The sequence below is a fragment of the Paroedura picta genome, chromosome 3 (genome assembly GCF_049243985.1).
Source record: "Paroedura picta isolate Pp20150507F chromosome 3, Ppicta_v3.0, whole genome shotgun sequence".
In the NCBI taxonomy this organism is placed as follows: Eukaryota; Metazoa; Chordata; class Lepidosauria; order Squamata; family Gekkonidae; genus Paroedura; species Paroedura picta.
The window spans coordinates 161365413-161384237 of NC_135371.1; positions in this window are offsets into that span (position 1 = coordinate 161365413).

The window sequence follows — 18825 nt, forward strand, 5'->3', positions numbered from 1 at the left end:
CTGGTCATGTGACATGCTTGCCTTAAAGGAGAAGCCCCTAATTTCTCTCAACTTCTGTCGGTCCTGGATTTTTCCTCCCTTCTCTGCCTTTTTCGATCCTCTTCCCCTCCCCCCTCCAAGAAAAGAAGGAGGCTCCCTGTCTGGCTCCTCTCCCCCCCACCTTCAAATAAAGAAAGAGGCTCCTTGCCTGGCTCCTCTCCCCCCCCTCCAAGAAAAGAAGGAGGCTCCCTGTCTGGCTCCTCTCCCCCCCCCACCTTCAAGAAAAGAAAGAAAGAGGCTTGGCTCCCCCCCTTCTGAGCCTCCCTAACCACGTGCAGAAGACTTCCCTGTTTCAATGGGGAGGAGGGGAGAGAGGAAGACCCAAGTTCAAAGTGATCTGAATTCAACAGGATTGACAATGGAATAAAGAAAGTGAGTGCAGACTCTGCCCTGCTCTCCTTTTTCCTCTCCTGGTTGTGGTTCCTCCTCTGAGAGGAAGCATTGGATAAGGGTGTTATAGGCCTCTGTGACATCCCTGACTCTGTAATGGGTGCTCCATGGAGGAGAATCACTTCTCTTTTCCGACTGGCAGTAGCCTTCGATTTTCCTAATCTTTGCAGCTTCTTCCTTTCGTGCTTCTGCGTGTCTTGACCTCGAAGCTTTGTCAAAAATATTTCATATTCTCACTGTATTCTACAGAAACACCCTCACATCTATTTTTTTTTGTTCTTGCCTTTACCTGGCCAACTGCTACATGCTATAAAGAAGATAGAATAAGGGGAAACTTTGTTCCATTCTTATTGAAACTATACGTTTTGTCCTGCACTGTGAGCTCCAAAAACAGATCACAACATTGAGATGAAAATCATCAACACTTAGGGAGTTAAAAGAGGGACTGGGAAACAGCATTCTGCCATTAATCACACAGGGTGAGCTATATTCAGCCTCACATATGTTACAGCAAGAGTCCCCAGCCTTTTGAGTTTGTAGACATCTTTGGGATTTTGAGAGGGGTGAGTGCCCCCTCAAAATGGCTGCCATAGGAGGCAGAGTCACATTCAAAATGGCTGCCGCAGGAGGTAAAGTCACATTCAAAATGGCTGCCACAGGAGGTAAAGTCACATTCAAAATGGCTGCCACAGAGGCAGAGCCAGACAGAATACCTACTGTCTTAGCAAAAATTGAAGAGGGGGAATGAAAAGCAATGAAGGAAAGCGAGAGGAGAGGAGAAAATGATGGGGAAATAAGAAAAGCCCGAAGGGGTGATGAAATCACATGCTAACTGGTGAGCCCAGGTGGTTACCATCCCTCCTGATTCTCCTGTGACTGCTGTTGCAGCCATGAAAAACCCTTTCATTAGAATTGGGGCAGCCCAAAACAAGTCCTGCCTTCACCTACTTTCTAAAACCCTTGGCAAGTACCAAGGAAAATACTATTGGGCGCCATAGCACCCATGGATACTACAGTGGGCAACTCTGCTTTATAGGATAGTGGCGATGGAGTAAGGATGACCTAGTCAGACAATCCCTGAACAGGAAATAATAGGCAGCTGTTCAAAGAGCAGCACAAAGGCAATTAACCTAAACAACAACAGTAAAAGAATTTGTAGCAATAGCAGTACTATAAATCAAGGAACTCAAGAGGTGACATTAAAAGGTTAGGAAGAGGGGGGAAGGGATACCCTAATGATAAACAGAATGTCACTTTAAGAGGTTCTGTACCAGATCAATAGCTATGGGGAAGGGACTCCAGAAGGAAATCCCATATGGTCTATTCCAGGGGGAGTCAAACTGCGGCCCTCCAGATGTCCATTGACTACAATTCCTATGAGCCCTTGCCAGCAAAAGCTGGCAGGGGCTCATGGGAATTGTAGTCCATTTGTAGTCCATTGACATCTGGAAGGCTGCAGTTTTGACTACCCCTGGTCTATTCTATCAGCAGCTCTCCAAAATGTCAGGGAGGAAGGTCTTTCACAGCATTTGGCACACAAGAGCCTTCATTTGGAGATGTATATAACTAATATAATGCAATGTAGTTTGGAATAGTATCTATATGCTTTTCTCTGGTCTGTGAATAGGACCAGCCAAACGTTCTACTTCAAAGAAGTTGATGCCCAAAATGCTCCCATGCTTGAGAGGACAGGCGGGGCAGAAGGTTACTAGCTAACTGCTGTCAACAATTGATTACCTAGTTGACCATTGTGTTCTTAGTGGAGACATATTTATTGAACCCAAGATGTTTCTCACACAATTCAGTCTCACGTGACCACAAACAAATCCATTGCTGTTTCCTCCCCCCATTTAACCCTCGTATCTGTTAAACATTTTGGTTATGCTGTATGTTCATTCAACCTCACACTTTCCTTGTTAGTATGAACCGATTACTTCCACTCTGGAGAAGTGTGCCTGCACACGAAAGCTCATCCCTTGAGTAAAAATGTGTTGGTCTTAACGGTGCCCCTGGACTATATTTGTCCAAAATCTGAAATCACCTAAAGATGGGATCTTCACAGGTGAGGCACAAAACTGGGCCACCGGTTCCCATTCAAGAGAAGGGGGTGCCCAACCACCCCCAGTGTTTGAAAACAAGGGGAAGACTAAAGGTGACCACCACTCACTTCTTGATGGGGTTAGCTTTTGTAAGCCTTCAGGGTGCTGATGGAGGGAGAAGTGTCATCTTTTGACCAGAAACCAACCCTGGTTGACTAGTAGCAATAGCAGTACTATAAATCAAGGAACTCAAGAGGTGACATTAAAAGGTTAGGAAGAGGGGGGGAAGGGATATAACATGGCAGGTAGGATATAACATGACAATAGCCATAACCCATGAGATCACATGGTTGCCATTCCAGTCATAGGTGACATGGCTGCCAGCAAACAATATGGTGGTCATGGTGACCCTTGGATAGGCATTTCCTGACCAAGGGGGTTTTTAATCAAGGACCACCAGGGCATCAAGATCTCCACTGGCTTCCTGGATCTCAGCTGCTGTATTTCCTCAGATTTGGATTTTCAGAATATACCCTTAGAAACAGAACGGTCATCTGCACTGACAACCATCTCCACAATGAGGTAAGCTCTTCAACCCATTATAGGTTATCAGTAATGGGCCTTCTGAGCTCTCTTGTCCCCTCCTCCCACTTGCTAGCCCAGGGATGAAAGATGTTCCAGTTCCCATGGAAGAAATGGCTGCCTTAGGGGAGGGATCAGAGGCTGAGCAAGCAGAAGGTCCCAGGTTCACACTGACAGCCCCTGTTAAAAGGACCAGGCAGTAGTTGATATGAAAGACCTCAGCCTGTGACCCTGGGGAGCCACTGCCAGTCAATGGGACAGTATTGAACTTGATGGACCAAGGGTAATTTAGTAGAAGGCAGATTTTAATAGAAAATGGAGTCTCTGACTAACAGAATAGTTCAGTGGAATCGGCTGCCCCAGGAGGTGATGAGCTCCCCCTTGCTGGCTGTCCTCAAGCAGCGGCTAGACAGATATTCATCCTGTATGCTTCAGGCGGATCCTGCATTAAGCAGGGGGTTGAGCTAGATGGCCCTTTATTATTTATTTGTTTGTTTGTTTATTTATTATATTTATATACCGCCCTCCCCGGAGGCTCAGGGCGGTTTACATAAGAACAAAGAACAATACATAAAACGGTCTATAAAAACATGTGAATAACCTTACAATAATAACAACAACAAATAGTTGTAACCATATAACAATGTAACAGTATAAACAATACAAACAGGTCCAGAGCATATTGGTGGAATTCTGGAGGGGGCGGGGGGGGGGAGCAGGGGCCCTTCAGTTGCTGTTGATTACGTCTGGTCTCAGCCAAATGCCTGGCGGAAGAGCTCCTTTTTGCAGGCCCTGCAGAACTTTCCAGCTCTATGATTCTATGATTATTTTTATCCTCATGGTTCACTATTCTTTTATTGAGTACTCCTGCACACTTTAGTAATAAAGCACTTTGCTTCTATTTTGGGGCCTTCTTGAGTTCAGGAAGTGTCAATCGAAATCCAGTACTTAATGGCTCCAGCTTTGTTTTCTGGAACTCAACTTGTAAGCAGCCTGACTTGCAAGGATAACTGTTTTGATCTTTGTTCAAAGAGGGCTATAGGCCTTGGTCTCTGAGTGGCAGAGGCTCATGGGAATTGTAGTCCATGGACATCTGGAGAACCACAGTTTGGCCACCCCTGACTGTGGCAATGGCTACACAGCAGCAGAATCTGTGTGCCAACCTTATCCTGGGAAATTCTGCTTGAGAGTTGCAGCTTCTGCCTGTTCCTAGAAACCTTAAGGGACGTTGTTCACCGCTGGGTGTGTGCACACTCGTGCACATCTGTCAGTCTGGTTGAGCTAGCATAAGTCAACATGGAACAGCAAGACTGTAAATCCATGTAATCTAATATTTTATGTTATTTTCATTGGTTCCATTTTAATGCTGCCAAAAATGTCATTAAAATTGAATGCTCTTAAGTCATTCCAGTCACTTTGAATTCATGGGCCAGAGATCACTAGAAGGCAGAAGCAGGTTTCTTATTTTTATATTTCTGTAAGGATAAGGGTGGCACAGAACAGTTCCTGTTGGCAGCACAGGAGGGGACCTGCAGTAATGGGTATAAACTATGTGGAGAACGATATCGGCTAGAAATCAGGAAAAGATTTTTCACAGTCAGAGTAGTTCAGCAGTGGAATGGGCTGCCTAAGGAGGTGGTGAGCTCCCCCTCACTGGCAGTCTTCAAGCAAAGGTTGGATACACACTTTTCTTGGATGCTTTAGGATGCTTTGGGCTGATCCTACATTGAGCAGAGGGTGGGACTAGATGGCCTGTGTGGCCCTTCCCAATTCTATGATTCTGTGATTCCAAGCAGCAGCTGGACAGATGCTTATCCTGGATGCTTTAGGCTGATCCTGTATTGAGCAGGGGGGTTGGTCTAAATGGCCTGTCTGGCCCCTCCCAACTCTAGGATTCTAAGCAGCAGCCAGGGAGATATTTATCCTGGACGCTTTAGGCTGATCCTGCCCATTGATCAGGGGGTGGGATTAGGTGGCCTTTATGGCCCCTCCCAACCTTTTTTTAAATGCAAGGAGATTAATTCCAGGGCCATACTGAAATACCCTTGATGGGCCAGATTCTCCCCCGCCCCATGTCTGGGCTACTGACCTGCACACTTTCACATCCCCAAACATCCTGCCTAGCTCTGGTTAGAGTTTTGGAACAGAATCTGGGAGACCCAGGTCCGATTTCCCACTCTTCATGGAAACTTGCTGGTGACCATGAGGCCAGTCACACACTCTCAGCCTCACCTACCTCACAGGGTTGTTGTGACAATAAAAGGGAGGAGAAAGAGAGCAATGTAAGTGGCTCAGGATCCCCACCGGGGAGAAAGGACTTTCTTTTTAAAAAGCTCTTCTCTCCTTCAATGACTCCTTGAGTGAAAATGTCCTCATGGGTTGCTGTAAGCCCCTATAGCAGAATCAGAGGGAGCCCATATTTCTGCCTTTTTGTACAACCAACTTGAAGCCATCTCTGTGGTGCCCTTTCCCTCAGGAAAACTCTGGTCGGTCATGGTGGGGAGAGATTTAAGACCAGGGGTAGTCAAACTGCGGCCCTCCAGCTGTCCATGGACCACAATTCCCAGAAGCCCCTGCCAGCGAATGCTGGCAGGGGCTTCTGGGAATTGTAGTCCATGGACAGCTGGAGGGCCGCAGTTTGACTACCCCTGTTTAAGACCCTCCCTTGATTCCAGGGATCCACCTCTTCCCCCAGGGCTGTTTTCTTCCAGGTCAAATGCCAGAATTCCGGCACAGTACATAGTTTGGCTCTTTCTCTGCTTTTTCTTTATATTTAAATGCACTGAATATTGCCACGAGTACCTGGGGGGGAGGGGGCAACAACGCTATTTTTTGTTTTCACAGAATCACAGAATCATAGAGTTGGAAGGGGCCAAACAGGCTATCTAGTCTGACCCCCTGCTCAACGCAGGATCAGCCCAAAGCATCCTAAAGCTTTCTTTTGCCATCAAGTCACAGCTGACTTACGGTGATCCCCATGGGGTCTTCCAGGTGAGGGATGTTCAGAGGTAGCTTCACATTGCTTGCCTCTGCATCATGCCCCTGGTGGTCTTTGGAGCTCTCCCACTCAAATCCTAGCTAGCGCCGACCCTGCTTAGCTCTGGAGATCAGGGCCAGGGCTACCAACCGCGTACAGTCTAATATTAATTTCCTTTCCTTTTTCTCCATTGTGGCCGGCTGGCTTTGCGCTTTGTTTTAGACCCTGTGGAGCATCTGAGGTGCTGGATTAGCCATGCATGTTATTTTTAACAATATTTTTTTCATTCCCCCGCCGCTTGCAAACAGGCAGAGCAGCCAGTCTGCTCTTTTGCTTTCTTTCTGTCTTTTTTTCCTTGCTGCGGCTTTTGGCGAAGCCTGTCTGGTGTTCTCTCCTGTCGGCGGGGTTGTTTATCCTCGCACGTTGTTAAAACAGGCCGCATTATTCCAGTTGACTCCCGGATGTCTAGACGGGTTTGTCGCACTGAGTCGTCAGACTCTCTGGGGCCCAGAGGTGGGTGAGCACAAACAAATAAACAAGCAAACAGAAGGGGGGAAAGGATCTGTGAAGCGGTGTCTGACCAGTGCAGGATTCATGAGAAGGGCTGGGACTGGAGGGGCACATTTCTCTGGATGGAACGTTCTCTCTCATGGACATGTGCATCCGGTGGTCTGCTGTACCCTGCATCCCACTGGTTCACAGGAAGAGAGACCGCCCCCAGGCCTCGGCACGGATGCCACCTATATGCCGGTCTGTCTCACAGCAAGCGGCATTCATCTCTCTCTGAAACGAATCTGACAGCATTAAAATAATTTTTTACAAAGCAGTGAAACATTCTCCCTTTCTCCGTTCACTATACATTTGGGGGACGGAAGAGGCAAAGAAAAAACAGCAATGCAGTGGGAATGCTCACAGAGATGCAGGTTTTATGCGGCTGAGGGCGGCCCGGTTTTGATGCGCCTTCAACCCCATGCTTTCCTTTCCCCCTCTCGGGTTCTTGGCCTTTCGCTTTTAGGCCTCCTGCAGAGGACAGCTCGAGATTCCCTGAGCTGGGTAAACAGCCTGGTCTTCCGTGAAGGCAATTTTTATACCGCCTAACCCCCCCCCCCCCAGGGAGGTAAAGCACCACTTAATAAAAGACCAAAGTGCTCTTTTGCATGGAGCTGTATTGTTAACAATGAACGATGCCCGCAGAGCCAGCTTGCTGTGGCGTCTTGTGGCACCTTCAAGGCCAACAAAATTTTATTCCAGCTTCAGCGCTGATTTGCCAACTGGCCGGAAGAACAAACAGCCTGGCGGATTCCTGTCCTTTTAACGGAGGTTTGATGTGCAGATCCCAGCAGGAGAACAGCAGTCAATGGTCTAATTGCTGCTTATCTAAATGCTGTTAAAGGAGCCGCTGCAGTTCGAAACGGGCAACATGGTTTGATGAGGAAACCCTTCTTCCAGCCCATTAACGCACCCCACTTCCCTTATGGCAGGAGTAGTCAAACTGCGGCCCTCCAGATGTCCATGGACTACAATTCCCATGCGTTTGCTGGCAGGGGCTCATGGGAATTGTAGTCCATGGACATATGGAGGGCTGCAGTATGACTACCCCTGCCTTATGGGTTGGTGCCACGATAAATCTGCTGGCCCTTAAGGTGCTGCAAAATTGCTCTTTTGTTTGTGCAAATCAAATCCACTTCTACTTACAGTCCCAAGTGGGGGAGGGGGGGTGGAAGGAACCCTATTTCTAAATCTTCTGGTCCATCCTAAAAGGACGCCCCCTAAAAAAGGGTCAAAATAAGGAAAATGTGCTCAAACCTGTGTAGGGTAAAACTAGTTGCAAAATTCATTGTTAATATTTATTTTAACTAAAAACCCAAGGTTTAAAACATAGCCACATTAAAATCCAAGTGTGCATTCATACTAATGCCCCCACTGAGAAGGTACGTTTCAGCATCGATGCCTTTATCCATGGTCTGGCGTACCAATAAATAAAGCAGCATGTGAAAAATTGTTGTTAGGTGCGAAGTACTGCCGACCCATCGCGACCCCATGGACAATGATCCTCCAGGCCTTCCTGTCCTCTACCATTCCCCGGAGTCCATTTAAGTTTGCACCGACTGCTTTAGTGACTCCATCCAGCCACCTCATTCTCTGTCGTCCCCTTCTTCTTTTGCCCTCAATCGCTCCCAGCATTAGGCTCTTCTCCAGGGAGTCCTTCCTTCTCATGAGGTGCCCAAAGTATTTGAGTTTCATCTTCAGGATCTGGCCTTCTAAGGAGCAGTTCAGGGCTGATCTCCTCTAGGACTGACCGGTTTGTTCGCCTTGCAGTCCAAGGGACTCGCAAGAGTCTTCTCCAGGAGGAATACAGGAACAGAAATGTTAAATATACAGTTGGCCACTTTACATACAATGATCTCAGCATCCTTTGGAGAAAGGCTGGCTTCTATAGGACAGTCGCTGGACACCGGAAGTGCTCATCTGCACCAGGGCTCGCTTTAGAAACATAAAAGGCCTCCAAGAATTTTATCTGGCCTTCTGGCCCATAGGCTCAATTAAGGTCCTTAGTGTCCTACAGGGCAGGGGTAGTCAACCTGTGGACCTCCAGATGTTCATGAACTACAATTCCCATGAACCCCCGCCAGCAAATGCTGGCAGGGGCTCATGGCAATTGTAGTCCATGAACATCTGGAGGACCACAGGTTGACTACCCCTGCTACAGGGGCCATTGGGAGAGCCACCAGCGAGGCCAGAACTCCAGACGCCTTCCCACGGTTTCCCCCAAGGCACCCAGAACACAGAGCATCACTGCCCCAGCCACAGCATCCCCTCTATACCTTGTGGCTAAAAGTGAGCTAGGCTGGATCATGCAGGTGAGCAGGCTTCATACCAAAAGTGAAAAACAAAATTGAAGCTTGTTCCCTGTTACTTACCGAGATATTCCTGCGTTTCATACTTTGGTGGGGTGGGAATGGTGTGAAATCAACTTCCAGGTGGGTCTCCTGAAAGCACCGTTCATTCGCCAGGGGAACTCCTGCTTTGGAAAGTTTGAGAACCTTTAAGGGCTGCTCTGCTCAGCTCTCCAAAAGAGTGTAGATCTCATTGGTGGAGCAGCAGTGCCACCTTCAGCTCACTGGTAGAAGTGCAAGTTATTCCCACCCTCCTTTTTATTGCCGTGCTGGGCATGCCTTTCAGTAATGAAATGGACAATCCCCACCCTTGAACACCTTTGGCTTTTTCTTTTCTTTTACAGAATGAACAGCCCAGGCCTCTGTTTGCTTTCTGAGAAGTAAATAGTGCCTTATGATCAAATAACTGCATAAGAAGGTAGAATCCGGTAGGGTCCGCTGAGAATTAGATGCCAGGAATTACTGAAAAGCTGAATACACAAAGGAGAGATCAGAGAACCTGTTAGTCTGCACAGTGTGTGGAAGCACATGAGGAAGGAGGAGAAGCCAGATTCTTTGCAGCCACCTGGGTCCCACTGGCCGGCTCCATAGATTTCTTGCATCACTTGTATCCACCAGCTTTTCCGTTCTTGCTAAAAGCATGTGTCACCTGTATCATTTCCCCATTTCATGTAAACCGCCCTGAGCCTTCGGGGAGGGTGGTATATAAATACAATAAATAAATAAGTAAAATATCTGACATAAGGAAAGCACACTCCAGTGCATCTAATGAAAAGCTCTCTGACTCACAAAAGCTTATACTGCAGTGCATATTTTAAGTCATGCACAAACGGGATGGTGCCCCTACTGGATAGTGTCCGTGTCATCGCCCAGCGGGGAATGCTGCGAGGTCTCTTATGCTTGCATTGATTTATCCAAAGATACTGCTGACTTATTTTAAGAGATGGAAGACTCACAGAACCACTCCTGCCATTCTTAACCAATCCTGATAGCACATTCCTTGTCCATGCGCGGCATCGCTGGCTTTCTTAGTCATTTCATTCTCAAAAGGAAAGGCCGAGGCAGTTCACAGTCCAAAGAGAAGAGACAGCAACTTCCATGCAAGTAAGCCTAATGCAGCTTCTGCATCCAAAGTCCTTTTCATCCACGCTAACCAAGAAGCCCAAGGGGGTTCTTCTTTCCCACATAGGCTGAGAAACGACCCATTCCAGAAGGTATCTATATTGCAACAAAAGCCATGAAGATTCCTGGGATACTAGAAAGGCTAAAAGGTTTATTGTGGCACAGACGGGTTCAAGGAAGAGCGAAGCACACTTCTCATATTTATTTACCGGAAACGTTTATTCGCTGCCTTTCTGCCTTGGGGAACTCAAGGCAGCTTCTTCCTCAGTAGCACTCAGAGATCTGCCCAGTTCATTATTAGGTGAATATAATCAGAAATGATTAAGGGGCCCCTTTGTGCTAGGTATGGCTGCCAAAGCGACAGATCTCTTTGGTGGTAGAAAGAGCCCTCAAGTTGCAGTGAATTCCATGTGTTAAATTACTCTTTGGGTGAAGAAGTACATCCTTTTCTCTGCTCGTGTCGGTGGTCCTGGTAAAGTGATGGGGAAAGTTTGACCCACTACATTTCTCTGTACCAGACACTGAAATGACCCATGTTTAGGGATGCCAGCCCTGTCCTCTCTACTGCTGCAGGGTTTTCAAGGCAAAAGACATTCAGAAGGGGTTTGCCATTGCCTGCCTCGTAGTAGCCCTGGATTTCCCAGGTGGTCTCCCATTCCTCTCTTTACAGCAAAATACAAGCATATGTGTGATTAGCTTGTGTTGAAAAGACTGCGAGTTATCACCAAAAGTTAATAAGATTAGTAGTGTATTAAACTGTAAATGTTTTTGAGAAGACTAGGGAATCCCGTCATACTTTATTTGCACAACAGTCCTGTGAGGTAGGCAAGGCAGAGAGATGCTAATTTGCTAAGGACTGCTCAGTGAGCTTAGTGGTGGTTCAGGAGTAAAGCCAGCTGGCCAGGAGAAGGGAGGGAGAGATTCCTGACTCTTTTACAGAAGTTGCAGGGTTGTTGTCATGAAGATGAAATGGAGAAGGGAGAACCGTGTACATTGCTCTGATCTTCTTGGACGGTGAACAACATAGCAATATAGTTGACAGGGAAAACGCCCTGAAATGAAGCCCCTGACATTTTGTCAGGTATGAAGAGGGGCTTTGAACTGGTGGGCATAGAGCAGGGAGAGAAAAGGTCGTCCATCCACCTCCCCCCATCATCCCCCAGATTGAAGGGAAGATACCCAAGCCACATTACTAAGTTCACTCTGCTTGCAAAAGTCCACGTTTCTGTTCTCTTTTTCTAGCCTCTCCTTGCCGTGCCAGTATAAAAACTACTTTTTGTTTTGTGATTCTTTTGTGAAGGGGAGGGCAAAGAGGTTGTCGGAAAGCGTGGCAGTTGATGTCTTGGTGCTTGGCCTCACCGCTTTGGAAAGACCCAATAAGACTGCAGGGGCATTGCTAGGTTTTGTTTTGGGAAAGGTCTATAAGAACCGGAGACTGGAAGACAGCAGAATCAATCCGAGAATGCTGGGATTCCCTTTCAAGAAAGGACATTCCATTTTGGTATGTCTGTGAAACTTCCTTTTCCGGGGAGGGGTGGGGAACGAAGAGTGAGTCCAGCAGCACCCTCAAGAGCAGGGGTAGTCAAACTGCGGCCCTCCAGATGTCCATGGACTACAATTCCCAGGAGCCCCTGCCAGCATTCGCAGGCAGGGGCTCCTGGGAATTGTAGTCCATGGACATCTGGAGGGCTGCAGTTTGACTACCCCTGCTCAAGAGCAATGTTAAACCTGTGGGTTCAAAGAGGAACACAGACACTGGAAGTGAGTTGCTACAAGACAGACCACCACGGAATCAACCCTCCCACTCCCCCCAGGACAAGCTTCAACTTATATACACAAGCAAACAAGGGATCTTCCTGCCAGTACGTGCTATTGGTCAGTTTCGATTTAAACTGACTGCATCTAGCAGACAGGATCTAGCCGTGCCTTGGTCTACAATCCTGCCTCTGAGGTGAAAAGACAACGTATAAGTAAAGCAAAATTAAACATTCAAAAAACAATTGGATTTCTAAAAAAATGCCTAAATTCATAGACAGCAGTTCCTTTTGTCAGTTTTTCTCCCTGGCAGACGTTCTGCTTCTGGCCAACTTGACAGGCTCAAATCCAACAGGAGAAGCATCAGCATTCAGATGCAGTGGAGGGAAGCTTTACTGGTTGAATTTCCACATGTGCGACTGATAAAGGTGTAGCAGAGAAACGGGGGGTGTCATTTTCTCCAGAAATGTGGACAATGTGAAAATCTATTTTTCACCACATGAGACCCACCCCTTGTGTTTCTGCCTGAATTCTGAGCCTGCCTTCTCTGAGGGCCAATGATTCTGCTCTCTCTGCACCAAAAGTGATGGAATGAAGTGCTTGACTGGATGCAGACAAGACCTGAACAGCAAATCATACAGAGAGAGAGCCCTGATATTACTGAAGAAGAAGAGTTGGTTCTTATATGCTGCTTTTCTCTATCCAAAGGAACCTCAAAGCAGCTTACATTCACCTTTCCATTTCTCTCTGCACAACAGACACCCTGTAAGGTAGGTGCGGCTGAGAGAGCCCTGATATTACTACTCTGTAAGAACAGGACTATCAGGGCTGTGAGGAGCCCAAGGTCACCCAGCTGGCGGCATGTGGAGGAGGAGCAGGGAATCAAACCAAGCTTGCCAGAAGTTGGCGCGCCTAACCACTACACCAAGCAGGAGAGACACTGGTGGAAATGACATCCCTCTTTCCCCAGGGCAGGTTGGCCAGACTGTTAGGAAGCTGTCGGAGGAAATTCCTCTTTCCCCCCCTAATGCCTGCCCTGCAGCTGAGAAGGAGGTTGGCACAGGGGCTTCCTTTCCTCAAGCCTGCTATTGCCTAGATTTTGGCTGTAGCATTAGTTGTGCATTCTTCTAACAGCACTAGGCCTGGAGCAAGTGAATTAATAAGAATTAAGAATTGTGTGCAAAGAGTCTAATATTCCTCTGCCCCCTTGCTATACACAGCCATTCTTCCTTCCTCTGGAAAAATTAGGTTGCTTTCTCCAGTGGTCCTTCTAATCCAGCATTCTGGGTCCAGAAATGGGCAACTGGATGTCCTAAAAGGCCTGCAATGGGTGTGTTGCAGAAACCAAAGGAGTGATTCTCTCTCTGCAGCTGGCATTCAGAAGCACACAGTCTCTGGACATGAAGGCTCCATTCAGCTGACGTGGCTAAGAGCCACTAACGGGCTCACCCTCCATGGATTTGTCCCACCCCCTTTCTTTAGCCCTTTAAGCTCGTGGCCAGCGCCATATCCCAGTGGCAGGGAGTTCCACAGATTTTGCATTGCGTGAGGCTCGTTTCTCTTTTTAGAAGTGAGCAGTTCTTAGCTGTTCTGATGATATCAAAATCCATTTTGCATTTCTAGGGTTTCCAGCTCTGGGTTGGTGAAATACCTGGAGATCTTGGGGTAGAGCAGGGGTAGGAGAGTGTAGAGCAGGGGTAGTCAAACTGCGGCCCTCCAGATGTCCATGGACTACAATTCCCATGAGCCCCTGCCAGCAAATGCTGGCAGGGGCTCATGGGAATTGTAGTCCATGGACATCTGGAGGGCCAGATGTCCATTTGCTGGCAGGGGCTCATGGGAATTGTAGTCCATGGACATCTGGAGGGCCGCAGTTTGACTACCCCTGTTGTAGTACCTCAGCCAACCTTGCAAGGCCATTTTTTCGAGGGGAACCAATTTGCATCCTTGGGAGGCCAGTTATAATTCCAGATTTCCACCCGCCACCCACCAGCGGGATTGCCAGCAAGGCGAGAGAAAAATGTCCCCGTCCCTTTCAGAAAGGCCCCACAATCTTTTCACGGCATGGAGGTAAATAACACTAAGTCAAGCCTCCGAGAAAAGGACATGGCATTTTCTCCAGGCTGTTGGCAACCCTCCCAAACGAGTCAGACAAAGCGGGAGATGGGCGGTGTTGACATAATTCGGCGTCTCCTGGATGAGCTTTTGAAAGAGAACGAATTCCTCGGTTGCTGAGATAACCAATGAGTTAAAAGGGTCACACATTAAACGCGGGCGAAGAAAAGCCATCTTGGTTCCCGGGTCGGGCTGCCAAATACCTGGAGGGGGGGGGGGAATGTCTTGTCCTTTAATAGAGCTTTAATGGGATCTTATTGACCCGGTGATGTTATGTCACCTCCAGGCCAGGGGGGATGTCTGCTGTCCATTTGCCCACACTCAAGCTTCCCTTAAAGGGACAGGGAGCTTTTTTTTTTTTGTGGGCCACCGAAAGTTCTCCTTTAGGGCCGTTCAGGCAGCAAGGGAAGTTTGAACCGGCCTGCAGAGGAACATCGGGGTTTGCAGATCAAGACGGTATTTAAAACCGGTGTTTTGTGACTGGAAACTCCATAGTGTGATCTAAACTGAAGAAATAAGTTCCCAACCCTAAAATCTGAGCCCTTCCTCCTGGCCCTTATGCCCGGTGCATATCTAGTATTTTGTTCAATGCTCATTTGATGCCGAGGGATTGTGCTTTCCAAGAGCTTATGCTGCAAGCAATCCATTAGTTGCTAAAATGCTCCAACAGGTTAACACCAGGAGGCATCAGTGTGGTACTGTACCAGCTCTTTGCCCAGGAAGCATTTGTGTTTTGTGTATTTCTGGCTCATTTCCGCCACCGATGAAACCTGACGGGCCTCCCCCAGGGTGTTTTTATTTGGGAAGAAGCCCCGCGGGAATTCACGGGGAACTATTCCTAGTTCTAATGAGTATGAACGGAAAGCCAGTTTAAGACGGTCTCGCTGCCGTACCGCCTTTTGACCAGCAGATGGCAGCCTCACCCGCCGAAACCAGCACCGGGACGCTTCGTAAACGGAACAGAGCGATCCGCTTTGCAGCCCAAGCCTCCAGCCTTGCCGAGCAAATGCTCTCTCGGACCTCTGGCACGGCCCACTTCGCTTCTTTTAGACCGAATCCCAGAACGATTTAAATTGTAGAACCCCCCACCCAGAAACACTCCTCTAGGACCGAGTTAGCTCGAGGAGGTTGCAGTACTAGTTCCCACCAGCAGGAGGCATGCTCCAACGCGACTGAAATATATGGTCATGTTATATGGTCACTCAGCCTCTTCCTCGACAGAAGGGCAGAAATCCAACAGGAGCAGCTTACTTTCTGGAAAAGTGATATTGATGGGTCCTATTTTGCATAGTAGGAGGTGAAATGCACTTAGATTCTAGGCTGGCAGGCCAGGTCAGGGAGGGAAAGCTGCTCTGGTGACCCTGGTGCTCTCTGCACACGGCCTATTGCCCTGCTAGGTTTCGGGTTGCCAGCCTCCCACTGAGGTCTGGAAATCTTCCGGAATGACCACAGATCTCTGGACCACAGAGTCAATTCCCCCTGGGGGAAAGGACAACACCAGAGGGCCGGTGTTTTTGTATCATGCCCTGCTGAGGTCCCTTCTTTCCCCAAACTCTGCCTGCTTCAGGCTCCACCTGCCAGCTTCCAGGTGAGACCTGGGGATCCCCTGGAATTATAGCTCATCTCCAGACAAAAGAATTGCTCTAGGTATTTCCCAATTGAGAGTTGGCAACCTTGGGACGAGGAGAGGGTGGCTGGCTGGCCACTTCCTCCCTGGGATCATAACGTGGGTAGCTTGAGCCAGCAAAGCAACGCAGAGCTGGAGGGGATGGCTCTACTCTGTAGCCACAGAGACCTTTGGTGGAGAAGTCCAACTGAGGGACGACGGAAGGCCCTTCCAGAGAGGCAGGCACACCCCATGATGACCCTGAAGCCTTCTAAAGGGGGGCATTGCAAGGAGGAGGAGGGCCAGGGAAACACCTTTGGAGTCCCTGTAACGCAAGCGCTGGTTTAATCCGTCATTTTATTGTGAAGGGCGAGAAAGATTCCCCCCCTGCTCCTCCCCTGGTCCTGACATTTGGGGTTGCTTGATGGTCACTAATAGCCAGTCGAGAACAGGAAGTAATTCTTTACACAAAGTATAATTTAAAAAAAAAGATCTTCTGAACAGAAAGAAAGAAATGAACCAACAACAAGGAAAACGCAACAACCCAGCCCATATGGGTTCTGATAGCCTGCCAAACATATGTTTTTGTTTATTACACGGAATGAACACAGTGTTATGCTGCTGATGCTCTTTCTGTGCGAGCTGACGGTTTTGAGACCACTGTTTAATAAGAGGGGGCAATCCAGCGGTCGGGGGGCAAAGAACAAGGGAAGGTAATGGTTGCCTCCTACCCAGTTTGAGAACAACCCCAGAACATCTGGCAGGATCCCGACTGGCACTCGACAAGAGGGGGTCTGGCAGGATCGCTTCTTTGTTCTCCTCCTTGACGCCCTACCCCTGCCCATCATTTTGCCCCGTTCCTGCCCCGGGGTGTGGGCACACGACTCCACCCTGGTGGGGGGCATCAGATGTTCCTGGCACAACCGGCTTTGAAGCCTTGCAGCTGTGGACTCTGACAGGGAGCAGGTGGACTCCTGTGGAGTGCTTGGCTCAAGGGCTGGGTTTCTGGGCTCAGCACAGCCATTGAAAGCTGCAGGAGATGCTTTATGGTTGCTGAATGATGGGAAGGTGCCAATACCTGGCTGCAGCTTTAGGAGAGAGTGCCTTTGGATATGGCCGGCCCCTTTATGTGGCAGCTGTACTGCCAGCAGCCAAGGAGGGGGTGGGGTTGATCGGATAGCAGCAGGAGCTGGAGAAGGGGGACAGAAAGCACAGCCTCCCAACCCACCTGCCAGCACCAATGTGCTTCTAAAATGAGAGGCGCAGACTCTTTTCTCTGCCCTAGAAATTTTCCCTAGTCTTGGATTTGTGATGGACGGGGAAAAATACTCGGCATATGCCCAGAGGCTCAGTCCTGATTGGGTGTTTGTTTCCATGTAGGATTGCCAGGCCTTCTGCCACAGCAGGTGTCCTCCTGCTAGCAGCTCTCGTTATCAGCCCCTGAAGCCAGTACTGCATCCAGTGTGATGTCACTTCCAGGTTTTCATGTTGCTCTAGGAATTGCTGGAAACTCTATGGCACCCTAAGAGTCCTCGTGATTCTTAAAGCAACATGTTATTCTGTTTTCTTCCCCCTGATAGTAACATCAGTGTGTGTGTGATGCTGTGCACTCATCCAGGTCCCTGACCCCAAACTCCTGTGGGCTGGCATCTTTGGCAGGCTCCATGGCCTTACCTAAGACAACCTGTCTGGTGAAAGATGGTGAGGGTCTGGAGACCATGTTGCATGAGGAAAGGTTGAGGGAGCTTGGTCCGTTTAGCCTGGAGAGAATATGACTAAGAGGTGATATGATAGCCATCTTCAAGTACTTGAAGGGCTGTCACAGAGGGTGGAGCAGAGTTGTTTTCTGTCACCCCAGAGGGTCAGACCAGAACCAATGGGATGAAATTAATGCAAAAGAAATTCCGTCTAAACATCCGGAAGAAGTTCCTGACAGTTAGAGTGGTTCCTCAGTGGAACAGGCTTCCTCAGGAAGAGATGGGTTCTCCTTCTTTGGAAGTTTTTAAGCAGAGGCTAGAGAGTCATCTGACAGAAATGCTGATTCTGTGAATTTAGGCAGATTGTGAGAGTGTGGGCAGAAGGGATTGTGTAAAGGCTTGGCTCTTGTGGCCAGGGATTATGTTTTGGCTTTTTTGTGGGGGGGGGGGCATCATCTGGGCATGGAATTGGGGTCATTGTGAGTGGGCAGGTAGTTGTGTTTTTATGCATTCTGCGGAGGGTTGGAGTAGATGACCCTGGAGGTCCCTTCCAATTCTATGATTCATTGAGGAAGCTGAGAAATGGAGTATGAGGCTAGCTCACAAACAGAACTTGGCAGTGAATTGAGCTCTATTGGTATTACTGGCCTCTCACAAGAGTAGCTTTGATTCAGTAAACAGGCCCCAAGGGGATCTTGGTTCGTAGGACCTCTTGCTCTGGCTAGAACACCTACGCAGTCCATGGGTCAGGTGGTGGGGGCCTAGCATGAGAATTGTTAGTTGTGCACTGGGGGTTTCCCTCCGGCCTAACTCAGCTTGGGACCATGGCTAGGGTTGCCTGGCAACCGGTGGGAGGGTTGGAAATGGGGACATGCCCCCCCTCCAGGATACTGGCTATGATACTATGTCACTTCTGCTAAAAACCTGGCAGTGACATCGGGAAGTTCTAGGAATCCTGTGAAAGTCTGTGTTTTTCAGGGATTCCTAGAGTTACCCTATGTAATTTCCGGATTTTTACTGGAAGGGACATAACACCATATTTCATTTCTCCAGTTTTTAACACACACATCCCTCCCCCTGTCTTGTTTCGGCTCAGAGTAGCAGCAGGTAACAGGAGCTGAGGGACAGGTATCCCACCCTGGGGGGGCCATAACTATGGCTCACGGAGAGAAGGGTCTTATGTCTTCTTTCCCGGGCTGTTTCGCAAAGCAGAAACAGCATAGTGGTGCCACTATTTGCCCACTGGGAAAAAATTATGCATACTTGAACAGTACCTTTGGCAGACCTGGCCTTACCCACCACAAGCCTCAATTTCCCCACACGTGAAGAACTGAGAAGTCCCTGCATTCCTGAAAATTGAGCTCCAAGCAAGGAATTCATAAATGCATTTCTGAGTGCGGAAGGAAGGAAGGAAGGAAGGAAGGAAGGAAGGAAGGAAGGAAGGAAGGAAGGAAGGAAGGAAGGAAGGAAGGAAGGAAGGAAGGAAGGAAGGAAGGAAGGAAGGAGAAACAGGTACAGGGGGAAGGAAGGAAGGAAGGAAGGAAGGAAGGAAGGAAGGAAGGAAGGAAGGAAGGAAGGAAGGAAGGAAGGAAGGAAGGAAGGAAGG